Below are 16,382 nucleotides of genomic sequence, written 5' to 3' on the forward strand. Positions count from 1 at the left end.
TGGTCCCCCCGAGATTACAGATTGAACTTGCTTTCTATATTGTGTCCACATACAAGCTTTTTATCTCTTTATACCTTTTACTTATATTTCTTATATATCTTTATTTATACTTTTTATACAGAGGTTGCTAAGGGACAACCTGCTGAGAGCCACTGACCAGATCTGTGGTTGGTGCAAAGTCCCCTCAAGACCCAAAATAACGTGGTGGTGGAACAATATTGTTGACAGGGCTATTAGACAAAAGAAACAGGCTTGGAAGGACTGGAAGAACGGTGGTAGCAGGGAGGTATATCAGACTGCCAGAAGGGAAGCTAGGAGGCAGGTGTATTTAACCAGAGGGGAAGCAGATAAGAAAAAATTTGCCAATGTTCTGAGCCGTGAGGATGAAAGACTTCAGGTATTTCATGTTGCAAGACAGTGTGTGAGAAAGAGTCGTGATGTGGTAGGAGAGAAATGTGTTCGCATGAATGATGGTTCACTTGCGCTAAATGAGGATGCAAAGAGACAGGTTTGGAGACGCCACTATGAAAGGTTGCTAAATAAAGAAAATGAATGGGATAAAGAGAGTCTGCCGAATGTCGACCCAACAGAGGGACCAGCTATCCGAGTTGATAGTTCCTTGGTAGTTAAGGCAATTAGAAGCATGAAGACAGGGAAAGCCCCAGGCCCATCAGGAATTACTGCAGAGATGCTCAAAATATCTGGTAGTGTCGGCTATAGCCTAGTCACCCATATAGTTAACCAGGTGATACAAGAAGGAGTCATTCACAATGACTGGTGTAGCAGCATACTAGTCAACTGCTACAAAGGTAAAAGTGACGCTTTAGATACAAATAATTACTGAGGTATCAAGCTGTTGGATCAGGTAATGACGGTTATGGAGAGGGTCATAGCCCAACTAATTAGAGAGAGAGTTAGCTTAGATGAGATGCAGTTTGGGTTCATGCCAGGGAAAAGCGCCACTGATGCCATATTCCTGGTGAGACAGCTGCAGGAGAAATACCTAGCCAAAGATAAGCCCCTGTACCTGGCTTTTGTTGACATGGAAAAAGGCTTTGACAAGGTCCCCCGATCCCTTATCTGGTGGTCAATGAGGAAACTAGGGATAGATGAATGGTTAGTGAGAGCTGTGCGAGCCATGTACAGGGACGCTGCTAGTAAGGTGAGGGTTAGCAACGAGTACAGTGAAGAATTCCGGGTAGAGGTAGGGGTCCACCAAGGTTCAGTCCTCAGCCCCCTCCTGTTTATCATAGTCCTCCAATCAATAACGGAGGAATTCAAGGCAGGATGCCCCTGGGAGCTCCTCTATGCTGATGACCTTGCTCTAATTGCTGAGTCACTATCAGAACTGGAGGAGAAGTTTCAGGTGTGGAAGCAAGGATTAGAATCGAAGGGCCTTAGAGTCAACCTAGTTAAAACCAAAGTCCTAATAAGTAGGAAGGTAGACAAATCACAAACGCCTTCAGGTAGATGGCCCTGCTCGATCTGTAAAAAATGCATAGGTAGAAACTCTATAAGGTGCACCAAGTGTAAGCTATGGACACATAAGAGGTACAGTAATGTCAAAAGAAAGCTAACTAGGAAGATAGCTTTTGTATGTGGCAGATGCTTAGGAGCGATAAACACTGAAAATGCTCAGAGACCAACTTCCACCACATTCCAGGGAGAAAAACTTGAAATAGTTGATAGCTTCCATTACCTAGGTGACCAAGTCAGTAGCGGAGGCGGGTGTGCTGAAAGTGTAACTGCTAGAGTAAGAATAGCCTGGGCAAAGTTCAGAGAGCTCTTACCTCTGCTGGTGAGAAAAGGCCTCTCGCTCAGAGTAAAAGGCAGACTGTATGATGCATGTGTACGAACAGCTATGCTACATGGTAGTGAAACATGGGCCATGACTGCTGAGGATATGCATAAGCTCGCAAGAAATGAAGCCAGTATGCTCCAATTGATGTGTAATGTCAGTGTTCATGCTCGACAGAGTGTAAGTACCTTGAGAGAAAAGCTGGACCAAAGAAGCATCAGTTGTGGTGTGCAAGAGAGACGTTTGCGCTGGTATGGTCATGTGATAAGAATGGATGAAGATAGTTGTGTGAAAAAGTGCCTGACCTTCGAAACGTGGAGTAGATGAAATTAAGGTGACTGAAGAAGAGGAATTTTCCTTGTTTGTATGTCCTGTACACTATTTATTCTTTGTTTAAAAAATGTCCATTTCCTCGGTTTTGTGTTTATGTTTTCGTTTCTCATTGTGTTCGACGTTTTTTGGTGTCCTGTACCCATATATGCATGTATAGGTACGTACATATATGTATGTATATATGCATATGTTTTATTTATTTATTTATATATATATATATCCACTCACATATATATTGTTACGGAGGTAAAATTAACAGGAGAACATTGTGCCCTAGTTCCGTTGGTTGGAGTTGAACCGGCGCTCCAGTTGTTCAGGATGACAGGAAAAAAAAAATCCTTTGTCCTGTCAATGGCAACGGTAAAAAATAATGAGGAGGTAATCTCTGATCCCAACGGTCAGGGAAAGTAGGAAAAAAAAAATTCCACCCTTTAAATGCGACGGGCACTGGTGGGTCAGACAGCGAGAGGCCGGAAAAGAGTTGAGTTGGCAAGAGGTGGCCAGTCGATGTGGACAGCCAGCCAGGAGATGATAGCGGCGAAGCGAGGAAGACAGGCAGTGAATGTGAGAATTGATGAGTCGGAGGAAGTAAAGAAGATGACAGTGAAGGGACAGAGAGAGACACGTGAAGAAGCTGGACTGATATAGTGGGGTTTTGTTTTGAGTGTTGTGGAGAGAAACATGCGGTAATGTTTATTTATGTTTTGATTTGTGTTTTGGACTTTGATGTTGAATGTAAAGAAAGGGGTCTCTGGGACGTAATCTGTTGGAAAGAAAAGGAATCTTTGAAAAAGAACATTGAGTTGGAAGGAGGAGAAAAGGAATGAGAAAGAGACTGTAAACTGCGAAAAGAAAGAGAAAGACTATTTGTTTCGATTGTTTTCTAAATTCTGTATTTGTTTTGATTGTTGTCATCATCATCATCGTTTAACGTCCGTTCTCCATGCTACCATGGGTTGGACGGTTCGACCGGGGATCTGGGAAGCCAGAAGGCTGCACCAGGCTCCAGTCTGATCTGGCAGTGTTTCTACAGCTGGATGCCCTTCCTAACGCCAACCACTCCGTGAGTGTAGTGGGTGCTTTTTACTTGCCAGGCGAGGCTGGCAACGGCCACGGTCAGATTGGTGTATTTTATGTGCCAACTACATGGAAGCCAGTCGATGCGACACTGGCATCGGCCACGATTCGGATAGCGCTTTTTACATACCACCAGTCCAGGGGTCCTGGCAACTGCCGGGTGCCAGTCATAGGATTGGTTTAATTTCGATTTCACCAACAGGTCTTCGCAAGCAGAGAAGTGGGGTTGGCATGGGTGCCTGTCGTTGGATGAGGTTCGATTTCGACTTCGCTTGCCTCAACAGGTCTTTGTGTGTCCAAGGGAGGAGAGACATGCATAAGTGGGCTGGACTCACTTGTCCTGCCTGGTCTTCTCACGCACAGCATATTTCCAAAGGTCAGTACATAAGCAGTGGTGAAGCTTTTTGGCGGATATTCGGGTTTCCACTTCACCAAAGGCACCCCACCATCATACAACTAGCAGTTCATTTGGAAAATGGCCAGCGAACTTACTTTACTGAACAGACTGCAGCTGAATTGGCGGCAAATCCAAAACAAACAAATTTGACCGGTTTCTTTAGGCTTTGCCAACTTGACACATTTGCTAAAACACTTTTATACCCTCAGGTCCCGTCCTACTACGTGTGGTCAAACAACAATTGGGTGCGTAGGAAGTCGGGTCAGGATGTTGAAGGACATCCTGGTGTCAAGTTTAACAGTTTTCTAGGAAGAGTCTACACTGTACCTCCAAACCAACATGAGTGTTTTCACCTGCACCTTCTCCTCCATGAGGTTTTAGGCCCACAAAGTTTTCAAGACATCAGAACTGTTGATGGTGTATTATGTGATACTTTCCGCGAAGCCTGTTTTCGGCGTCGACTTTTGGAGGATGATTCACAATGGGGCGCCACTATGGCAGAGGGTGTTTCATTAAAATCTCCTAAAAAAATCAGATCGCTTTTCGCTATTCTACTACTATGGTGTGACTTGGCTGATCCCGCCTCTTTATGGCTTACCTACAAAGATTATATGTCTGAAGATTTCCTTCGTCACGCTCAATCGCTACATCCATCAATGGAGGTCGGGTACACTGACCTCATTTACAACAGTCTATAAGTCTATCGATACAACTCCTTGACCCAGAGGACGTCATCAACTATCCAATAGAGGTACTCAATTCCTTTGAGCCCCCCGGACTACCACCACACATTCTCAAACTTAAAGTTGGTGCCCCTATAATGCTCATTAGAAATTTGGTTCCCCCAAAACAATGTAATGGCACACGTTTGATCGTTAAGTCCTTATCTCCCAATCTGATTGAGGCCACCATTATCACAGGGTGCGGTCGAGGCAACGTTGTGCTCATACCTAGGATGCATCTTTTCCCATCAGGAGCAGACCTACCTTTCATATTTCGGAGGTCCCAGTTCCCAGTAAGGCCATGTTTCGCAATGTCAATTAACAAAGCGCAGGGTCAAACACTGTCTGTGGCGGGAATACATTTGGGAGAGCCATGTTTCTCTCATGGTCAGCTTTATGTTGGCTGCACGTGTGTCGGCAGCAACACTGATGCTTTCGCATTTGTTCCACAACGAAAAACAAAAAACATTGTGTACAAGGAGGTTTTATAGGATTACTACGTTTCATCATTTTCGAACACGTTAGTATTTCACTTACATACGACTTTCTTTTATGATGGCATTTACATTTTTAGGCGTTTCATGACATTAATTCACACTTAACCAACACCTGTCCTTCGCTCACCTCTATTTCTATCCATTCATCATCAAACCACCAGCCTCATCTTCTATATCCAATGTACATGACACATCTACCCCCTACATCTCCACTCTCACTGTTAAAGTTTACATAAGCGACAACACGATCGCAACATACACTTTGGAAACTAAGCAACAGATCATTTTATACAACAACAAATTTAATCAAAACGCCCATCAATGAAAACATCACCACTGTGTTGGGATTCAGCTATTCAGCACCACTACAGTCTTGCCGGTCTGACATATAGTGAGTAGATGCTATTGTTCTATATTTTATAAATTACCCATATTTACTTACCCATGCTTCATTCCCCTCTTGCCTACATAGGGCATCCATTCTCTTTTAACACAGCATGAAGTTTTGTAACAGCACATCCGCTGCCGTTCGTGGAAAACGAAGAGACCCTATTCACTTGCGAACGTTTTACACCGCCTTCCACAACTATCAAATTCTTACAATTATTTTTGTGGGTGGGGTGTCGTCAATCGGGTGGCCGGGTGGGTCTGTAATTTTTGTAGTTTGCATAGATTTTGTGCATACAGTTTGGGGAGTGTTCCGAGATCTTGTTGAGGAGAGGGCCTTTGGCAAATAAGATCTCCAAGCTCTCAGAAATGCAAAGGTCACAGCAAGTATGGCCTCCCGTGTAAGAACTCGCTCTCTGGAGTAGTCTCCACTTGATCTTGAAGGGGATGGAGTTATAAAATTTATAAAATTTTGTGTATAGTAACATAGTAACATAGTTTTCTCCAAAAACTATGTTACTATACACAAAATTTTATAACATTTTTCTAACATAACGACTTAAATATATTCTTCAACCTTATAAAACAAGCCTTCTGTAGTTTTTTCACTCTTTTCTATTTTATATATATATATATATATATATATATATATACGAAGGATTTGGAAGCTAAAGAACCCTTCACATGGTCAGAGATTTAGGGACATCCTCATCAAGAAATTTGATGAGAGGGAGGAGGAGCTACAGACGTCGAACATAGAAGGTAGCTGGAAATTCCTTCGGGACAGCTTGCTGAGTGCCACAGACCAAGTCTGTGGATGGTGCAAAGTCCCTTCCAGACCTAGAGTTACGTGGTGGTAGAATAGTACAGTAGACAAAGCCATTAGAGCAAAGAAACAGGCCTGGAAATCCTGGAGGGATGGGGGTAGCAGGGAACTGTACCAGGTAGCCAAAAGGGAGGCTGGGCAGCAGGTATACATAGCCAAAGATGAAGCAGAAAAGAAGAAGTTTGCCAATGTCCAGCGATGTGAGGACCAAAGAGCTGAGGTATTTCGGATTGCCAGACAGTGTGTGAGAGAAAATAGTGATGTTACAGGAGAGAAATGTGTCCGCATGGATGATGGTGCACTTGCTTTTAGTTATTCTGAAAAGAAAAAGGCTTGGAGAAGCCATTATGAAAGACTGCTGAATGTGGAGAATGAATGGGAGGAGGAGAGCCTGCCAAATGTTGACCCAGTAGAGGGACCAGCTATCCGAATAGAGAGCTCCCTAGTAGTTAAGGCAATTAAGGGTATGAAACCAGGAAAAGCCCCCAGGAATCACAGGAATCACTGCTGAGATGCTTAAAACATCTGGTGGTGTGGGCTATGGCCTAGTCACCCACATTGTAAACCAGGTAGTTCATGATGGAGTCATACCCAATGACTGGCGTAGCAGCACCATAGTCAACTGCTACAAGGGTAGAGGTGATGCTTTAGATAGAAATAACTACAGGGGTATTAAACTGTTGGATCAGGTGATGAAGGTCACAGAGAGGGTCATAGCCCATCTCATTAGGGAGAGATTTTGCTTAGATGAGATGCAGTTCGGTTTTGTGCTGGGTAGAAGCACCACTGTGCCATATTCCTGGTTCAACAACTGCAGGAGAAATACCTAGCTAAAGATAAACAACCTCTACATAGCTTTTGTGGACTTGGAGAAAGCCTTTGACAGGGTCCCCCGATCCCTTATCTGGTGATCGATGCGGAAACTGGAGATTGACAAATGGCTAATAAGGGCTATACAGGCTCTATACAGAGAGGCTGTCAGCAAGGTTAGGATTGGCAATGAGTATAGTGAAGAATTCCGGGTAGAAGTAGGTGTCCACCAAGGTTCAGCCCTCAGTCCCCTTTTATTCATCATAGTCTTCCAGGCAATAACAGAGGAATTCCAAACAGGTTGCCCCTGGGAGCTCCTCTATGCTGATGACCTGGCCCTCATAGCAGAATCACTACCGGAACTAGAAAAGAAATTTTGGGTGTGGAAGCAAGGTTTAGAATCAAAGGGCCTTAGAGTAAATGTAGCAAAGGCCAAAGTTATAGTAAGCAGAAAGGCGAACTCATCACACACCCCCTAGGGTGTGTGATTGGCATTAGTGGTTGGCGTTAGGAAGGGCATCCAGCTGTAGAAACACTGCCAGATCAGACTGGAGCCTGGTGCAGCCTCCATGGCTTCCAGACCCTGGTTGAACCGTCCAACCCGTGCTAGCATGGAAAATGGACGTTAAACGATGATGATGATGATATTATATATATCAAACACACAGATACAATAAGTACTAGGCTTACAAAAAATAAATCCCAGGGTCCATTTCTTTGACTAAAGGCGGTGCTCCAGCATGGCTACAGTCACATGACTGAAACAAGTAAAACAATAAATATCTATGCTATTTTAGTCCCAAGCAAGCCGGGTATGTCTGCTAATTTTGTATGACATGGAGAGATAGCTTATCTGGAAAAGCAGCTTAGACCCTACTACATGTCTAAACTCAAGGACAGAACTTTTCGGATCATGCCCATATGTGACAAAATTTTTGTTACGTTTTTGGTCCCCTCAAGACTACAGATAGAACTTGCTTTCTATATTATGTCCACACAAAAGTTTTTTATCTCATTATACCTTTTATTTTTTTCATATATTTTTATATTTTCACACATAATAATATTTTCTGTACTCTTCCATCCTGCATTTTTTCTTGTGCCTATATAGATGTGTATATAGATTCATTTGAATGTGTGTGTGAATATGTATGAGTGGGCGGGTATGTATGTATATAGATGTGTGCATGCGTGCGGGCATAAGAATACATATATATATATATAGACGTTTTTACTTAGTATTTTTACAATTTTTTCGGATTTTTGGGGCATATGTATAATCCCTTTTTTGTGTATGCGTGTGTGTGTATGCATATATAAACATGTGTGGGTATGTACATATGGGCGTGTGTGTGTATGTGTGCATAAGGGCATGTCCGTATATGAACGTGGTTTTACGCTTTGTATACTTCCTTATGCTTTTTTCTGTATTGTTACCTTTAACCATGTTTTTTCTTGTGCTTGTGCGTATGTAGACGTATGCAGGAACTTTTACGGTGCACGTGTGTGTGTATGAGTTTGTATATATATATATATGCATATACATTTGGCGAAAAATGCGAGTGAAGATGTGTACGTTTTCATAGTGACGTATAAGTACGCACGTGGGTGTGCGAGCGCAAATGTGAGCATATGAGTAGGCATGCTTACGTGTTTACTATGAACTTTTAACCTTATTTTATATACGTAGCGGTCATTGAATTAGCGCTTTTATATAAGTAGCGGACTTATAACACAGTAATTTCCCTTTGTATAACCGTCTTTTTTCATAGCGTTTTTCAGATGGTCAGATAACCGAAGAGATGGTGGTGTGGATTTCCACCTCGGCATCCGAAACTTGGCTACCGAATAATTGTCACATATTATTTTACAGATAAATTTCCTCTATTTACATAATATTGAGGTCTCTTTCTTTCTTTTGTTATCTTACCGTTTTTACCAATATATATATATATGATATATATATATTATATATATATATATATATCATATATATATATATATATGATATATATATATTATATATTATATATATATATATAATATATATATATATATTATATATATATATATCATATATATATATATATATATACGATAGCCTCAGGCCCACCAAAGCCTTGTGAGTGGATTTCATACACAGAAGCTGTAATAAAAAGACAGTCATATATGTGCATATTGGTATGTGTGTGTGTGTGTGTTTGTACCCCCATCATCGCTTGACAACTGATTTTGCTGTGTTTATGTACCCATAACTTAGCTGTTTGGCAAAACACACAAATACAATAAATACTAGGCTTACAAAAAATAAATCCCAGGGTCCATTTCTTTGACTAAGGGCGGTGCTCCAGCATGGCTACAGTCTCATGACTGAAACAAGTAAAACAATAAAAATCTATGGTATTTTAGTCCCAAGCAAGCTGGGTATGTCTGCTAGTTTTGTATGAACTGGAGTACATTTGCTCATTTGTCTGTGGTGGTCATTTTCATTGGCTGGTTTCTAATGTTGTTGTAGCCTATTATGTTGTTTTCTTTTTTAGAGAGGTTTATCTGCTCTCCAATCATATTTTGTTGTTACAACATTGGCTATGATAATTGTTATCATTTGTCAATTCATTATATGCACTGTGTTTTCATTGGTTAATTTCATTATCATTAATCTACCTGTCATTTTGTTGTTCTCAATTCTTCTCAATTAAGTTGTGATTTAGCATTTAAAATATTTCTGATAACTTATTTTTGTAAGTGCAGCGGGATTGTTTCATATCCTGACCATCAAGTTGTTTTGCTATGCTTATTTTCTTGTTTCTTTGAAGCTGTTTCCTATTTTTTGTTATGGTTTAATAGTTGCTTGTTACAATATTTCTAATATTCTCCGTATCTTACTTTGGATCCATTGTTTTACACTTTGTCAAGTTGATTTCCTTGAACTTTCACCCTTTAGCAAATAGTAGGAGCACTCCGTCGGTTACGACGATGAGGGTCCCAGCTGATACGATCAACGGAACAGCCTGCTCGTGAAATTAACATGTAAGTGGCTGAGCACTCCACAGACACGTGTACCCTTAACGTAGTTCTCGTGGATATTCAGCGTGACACAGAGAGTGACAAGGCCGGCCCTTTGAAATACAGGTACAACAGAAACAGGAAGTAAGAGTGAAAGTTGTGGTGAAAGAGTATAGCAGGGATCACCACCATCCCCTGCCGGAGCCTCGTGGAGCTTTTTTGGTGTTTTCACTCAATAAACACTCACAACGCCCGGTCTGGTAATCGAAACTGCAATCCTATGACCGCGAGTCCGCTGCCCTAACCACTGGGCCATTGCGCCTCCACACCCTTTAGCAAATATTCCACCTGTTTCATGTGGTCAGATCTGGCTTCTCATACAATATATACCACACACACACACACACACACACACACAAAAGTGTGTGTGCTAGTGTACATGTGTTCATATATCAGGTTGAGTAAAAAGTAAGCAACACTTTGAAACATGAAATTCATCACAATATATTTCAAAAATGCAGAAATTTTATTCATCAAAGTAAGTACCATTACAATCGATACATTTTTGCCAATGAGTTACAAGTTTGTTTATTCTGGTAACATAAAAATCTGGAGTTCTGGAACTAATGAACTCCTTGAATGCACTTTCAGCATTTGTTTGGTTTTTGAATCCCTTCTCTTGCAGGGAACCATCAAGGTGCTTGAAAAAGTGGTAGTTGGTAGGAGCGAGATTTTGGGAATAAGTTGGGTGGTGAAGAACTTCATAACCAAGTTCCCTCAACTTCTGGAGTGTCATTAGTGAAATGAGTGGTTGAGCATTGTCATGAAGAATGATTGGCCCTCTTCTGTTGACCAGTCTGGGATGGAGGAGTAGCAGTTTTTCATTCATTTTCATGGCAATATGTTTCTGCAGTAATGGTTTTCTCAGGTTTTAAGAAGTTTCAATGGATGAATTCAGCAGTACACCTCCAAACAGTCACCATAACCTTCCTTTTGAAGAGCTCAGGTTGAGGGAAGGTTTTCAGTGCTTCATTTTGGTCCAACCACTGCAAAGAATGTTTTTTATTATTGTACGGAATCCACTTTTCATCACAAGTTACAATACAGTTGAGAAATGGATTACAGAGAAGTAACAAGCAAATTTCATATCTGCGTATTTTCTGATTTTCATACAAATTGTGTAGTACCCATTTGTCAAGCTTTTTTGGTTTTCCGATCGCATGCAAATGGTTGCAGACAGTTTTCTGGTAAACTTGAAGTTCTTTTTCCAGTTCTCAAGTGGTTTTAGGAGAATCTTCCTCAATCATCATCATCATCATCATCGTTTAACGTCCGCCTTCCATGCTAGCATGGGTTGGATGGTTCAACTGGGGTCTGGGAAGCCTGAAGGCTGCACCAGGCCAGTCAGATCTGGCGGTGTTTCTAGAGCTGGATGCCCTTCCTAACGCCAACCACTCCGTGAGTGTAGTGGGTGCTTTTTATGTGCCACCGACACAGGTGCCAGACAAAGCTGGCAAACGGTCACGCTCGGATGGTGCTTTTTACGTGCCACTGGCACGGAGGCCAGGCGAGGCTGGCACGGCCACAATCGGATGGTGTTTGTTACGTGCCACCCGCACGGAGGCCAGTCAATGCGGTGCTGGCTACGGCCACGTTCGGATGGTTCTCTTATGTGCCACCGGCACTGGTACTACAAACTACAAATTCCATTGATGTTGATCAATTTCGATTTGATTTTTTGATTCTTTGATTTTTGATGACAGTCTTTAATTGATTGTCATTGATGACAGCTGGGCATCCACTACTTTCACAATCTTCAAGGCTCAGGTTTTCACTGCAAAATTGTTTAAACCATTTTCAAGCTGACCACTCACTGGTCATTTCCTCACCAAATGTTTTGTTGGTATCGCAAACAGTTTCAGCTGCTTTAAGCCCTTTTTTGAAGTTGAATAGCAAAATTTCTTTGACAGTTCCATTTCAGATGGTTGTAACAACGGTGAAAATAATTTCAATGTTAATTTATTGATGCATTTAGGAAAGTCTATGTCTGTATTATCAGGATATTGCAAAAAAATGTTTAAAAAACTTGAAAACTCTACAAAAATCTGGTACAAATTCTTCATGGTTCAAAACGTTGCTTACTTTTTACTTAACCTGATAGTTGAGATGCGACAATCTAACAACTTCACAAGTAATAGAATAGCTAGTATGGAAAATGTCCCTTGGGACATTAGAATGAGAATGCTCTATCCTCATGAATTTAACAAAGGATTTAGTCCTAAATTGCAGGAACTGGAAGTGCAACTGAGGTTTTTTCATGTGGAATTTATTTCATAAATATATTGTTTTGCTTTCTCCCTACTGTAAGGCGTTTTTTTTCCTTTATTCTTTTACTTTTTTCAGTCATTGGTCGGTAGCCATGCTGAGGCACTGCCTTAATGTTTTAGTCAAATAAATGGACCCCCAGTTATTAATTTTTTTTAAAGCCTGGTACTTATTCTATCAATCTCTTTTGCCGAACTGTTAAGTTACAGGAATGCAAACACACTAACACCATTTATCAAATGGTGGTGGTGAGATAAACACAGTCACAAAGACACACACACAAATATATACATGCATATACATATAAACAATGCACTTCTTTCAGTTTCCGTCTTCCAAATTCACTCACAAGGCTTTGGTTGGCTTGAGGCAATAGTAGAAGACATTTGCCCAAGTGGGACTGAACCCAGAACCATGTGGTTCAGAAGTAAGTTTCTTACCACACAACCATGAAAATAATTTTTTACTATAGTTTTGTGAATGGAATTGGAAGACAGAAACTGTATAGAATCCCATCCCACACATGTATGCATGTATTTGGGTGTGTGTGCGCGCGTGCGTTTGCATGTGTGCATATGTGCGAATGACACTGTCTGAGTAAAATGTTCAAATTTCGTGTATAATAAAAAAAGTATCCCTTTCTTGAAAAACATGAAAGGTTAACTACAAGAAGGGCATCCAGCCATAAAGTGCCTCAGTAAGTCTTCATTTAACCCATACCAACATGGAAAAATGGATATAAAAGGAATGAACAGAAAACGATTACTGAATATGATAAGCACTTGAAAATGAAATACTACAACCAAGCTGAGGATACTAGTACAAATATTTTAGAGAATAATAATTTTTCTGTCTCATGAAATGGCGCCCAGAAGGGCGTCCTTGGCGTTAGAAAAGGTATCCAGCCGTAGAAACTATGCCCAAACAGACAACTGGAGTCTGCACAGTTCCTGTCAAACCATCCAACTCCTGCCAGCATGGATAACAGGCGTTAAACGACGACGACAATGAAATATTACAACAGTTGTTTTCAGATAGCACAGCACATCCACAGCCTTTTATATCATGTATTCTATTACGAAGATGGTGGGATAATGGGAAAGTGGTAAGAGAACTAAAAGCAACTTTTTTTAACAGTATATTTTATGTTTATTACTTGCATTTAAACACCTCTCTAAGAAATATGCCCTTTCTTTCTGACACTCTGCATTCTCCACTAACTGACTAACCTCTTACTTCACTTACTCCTCTATCATTCCTGCCTCCTTTGTTTCTTTCTTGCAATTTCCAGTTTGTTACTTGTTCGTTTTCACACTCCTCTTTAATAAACACTAAGTTAAACGTGGTGAGATGTTATATGCATATTGCGTCAGTGCTCTCACTAATTAGGCATCCTTCAATCTTATACTTTACACAATGGCTTTAAAGGAGAGAAATAATCTGAGAAACATGAGAACCTATAAATTAATCAGAAAGTGAAGCTCATGAAAAAGTCAGATGTTTGGTACTTCGGTGGCATGTGTCTGTGAAAAGATTTTATCAAAAAACAAACATGGACACAATTAAAGCAATTAACAAACTTACTGCATTGTCTTTGAAATATAACGTTTATCATCTGTTGATACAAGGGAGTGTACGAGAGTTTTTAAAAAATGTAAATATCAAGGAAGAGAATTATCCATCAATGATCCTCTGGTAAAAATGTCAGTTGTATAGAAATTCACAGTTACTGCCAAACATATTAAAAATTTCGTAGGTACTGACGGATGGTTATAGAGGATCAAAAATCGCTAAGGATTGAATTAAAAATTAAAAGTAACAATGGTGGAGCAGGCGCGCGTCATCTAAGGGAACTGAAACATTCAAAAAATGACATTTACCTATTTCTTTATTACCCACAAGGGGTTAAACACAGAGGGGACAAACAAGGACAGACATAGGTATTAAGTCGATTACATCGACTCCAGTGCATAACTGGTACTTAATTTATCGACCCCGAAAGGATGAAAGGCAAAGTTGACCTCGGCGGAATTTGAACTCACAACGTAACGCAGACGAAATACCGCTAAACATTTCGCCCGGCGTGCTAACGTTTCTGCCAGCTCGCCGCCTTGAAATGACATTTACCTTTTAAAGTTAGTCGTTATAGGGAGATGACACCGGCTACGAGTGCATTACTAGGCTCAATATGCATATCTTTTACGACTGACTTTTCTCCCACATTGACGTGAAGACGTTATCAATTTTAGACAATGCATCTACTTAGCAAATTGTCAGCATAATTATGGTGAAAAATGATACATGTTTGTGTAAACCAGTGGTACTTCACCTATCCAACCAGATCAAGACATTATTGTAATCCGCTAATGACCATACAAATGAAGCTGGATGCAGTTCTCGTTGTGATAGAAGGCAATTTTAGGAGACAAACAAGGACAAAGAACTGTCAGTAATTTCAAGAACTACAACTTAAGTCTGTGATATTTAATTTACTAACTTCATGGAAGACACCAAAGATTATCACACTATTCTGTATTTGGGGGAGGTGCAATGGCCCAGTGGTTAGGGCAGTGGACTCGCGGTCATAGGATCGCGGTTTCGATTCCCAGACCGGGCGTTGTGAGTGTTTATTGAGCGAAAACACCTAAAAGCTCCACGAGGCTCCGACAGGGGATGGTGGTGATCCCTGCTGTACTCTTTCACCACAACTTTCTCTCACTCTTACTTCCTGTTTCTGTTGTACCTGTATTTTCAAAGGGCCGGCCTTGTCACTCTCTGTGTCACACTGAATATCCCCGAGAACTACGTTAAGGGTACACGTGTCTGTGGAGTGCTCAGCCACTTACACGTTAATTTCACGAGCAGGCTGTTCCGTTGATTCGGATCAACCGGAACCCTCGTCGTCGTAACCGACGGAGTGCTTCCATCCATTCTGTATTTGGATCCATACTAGAAAAAGCAAAAAAAAAAAACATAAAGAAAGATAATCAAAAAAGTGTACGACAAGGAAGCAGTATGGGATTTTGAAGGGTTCAAGTCAAAGGGCAGGCGAAAGAGATGTCACAGAAGTCAGAATCTGGCTAACAGGCATACAGCTACATCAGCAGTCTCCCAACCTGGTTTCACGGAAGACAATTTTTTCTACGGATCCGGGATTACATGTCTAATAAAAAAGAAGTGCTAATATATAATTTAATTATTATGTCTATAATACAAATGTAATTATTACATTGAGTATTATGCCCTTTACTTCAACTCTTATATTGTAATATATACATATATGATACAACGCAAAATTAAGAAAATTATTCTTTCTGTGCGGCCTGGCATCAAATTACCCATGCCCAGCGGTTGGAGACCCCTAATCTAGATGACAAGATGGTATGTTGTAAAAAAAAACAAAAAACAATACCTGAGAGAAGGCAACGATAAGCGGTATTTGTATTCTCTCATATAAGTTCTTTGACGAGTACAAAGTGCTTTCTAAGGATTGTTCGTTAACCTGATGGTACAAAAGGTTAGGGATTTGGGATTGACCATCGTTAGACATTTATTTGTCTCTATAAAGGATTATGCGGTGATCCCTTCCAATGTATCAAATGTAGCACTTTACTGCGACGCAGACATTGCTGTGGTTAAGAAGTTTTTTATTGCATCCTCTTGCATGACAACATGAGTAAATGAACTTTGCCAATGTTTCGAATGGGCCAAAGCCTTTTCACAGAAACTTGGTAGATAGAGATTGTGGAAGTCCTTCAGAGGGCTGATTTCCATTTTGGGGTGGTAAATTTAATCGATCATTGCCATTGTAATACCCTAACATGGCATTTAGCGGCGTCCTCTCAGTTGCAAGCATTGGGACCAAATCACCGATATGAGGAAATCTTGCTTCTTCTACAAGTGTCGGAGTCCTTGGAAAGAGCCAATGGTACTACTCTCCCTCTTCTAAATTACTAAAGTAAAAAAGAAAAAGAAAAAATATCCTTCCAACTTAAAACATGGAAATCCGACAGCCGTACCTAAATTATATGCTGAGATCGCTTTACTCTTTGAAGCATGGAAAATGTAAAGCAACCAACAACGGCAATGACGACAATTGGAAATTTGTTTGCATTAGTGAAAAAACTGATCTTTCTTGGAAATTTCTCTTTGTTTGGCGAAATATAATTCCGTTTATTTTCTGTAACTGAAGCTTATTGATAAA

General features: G+C 40.6%; 1 long non-coding RNA gene across 1 annotated transcript; it reads left to right on the forward strand.

The window, feature by feature from the left end:
• The first annotated feature begins 873 nt into the window (after positions 1-873).
• LOC118762833 lies at positions 874-11,134 on the forward strand. Its single transcript, XR_004998582.1, has 3 exons — positions 874-886; positions 8,434-8,437; positions 10,981-11,134. It is a non-coding gene; the product is annotated as an uncharacterized LOC118762833 (long non-coding RNA).
• Positions 11,135-16,382: the final 5,248 nt, after the last annotated feature.

This window comes from Octopus sinensis, linkage group LG3 (assembly GCF_006345805.1).
Source record: "Octopus sinensis linkage group LG3, ASM634580v1, whole genome shotgun sequence".
Lineage (NCBI taxonomy): Eukaryota > Metazoa > Mollusca > Cephalopoda > Octopoda > Octopodidae > Octopus > Octopus sinensis.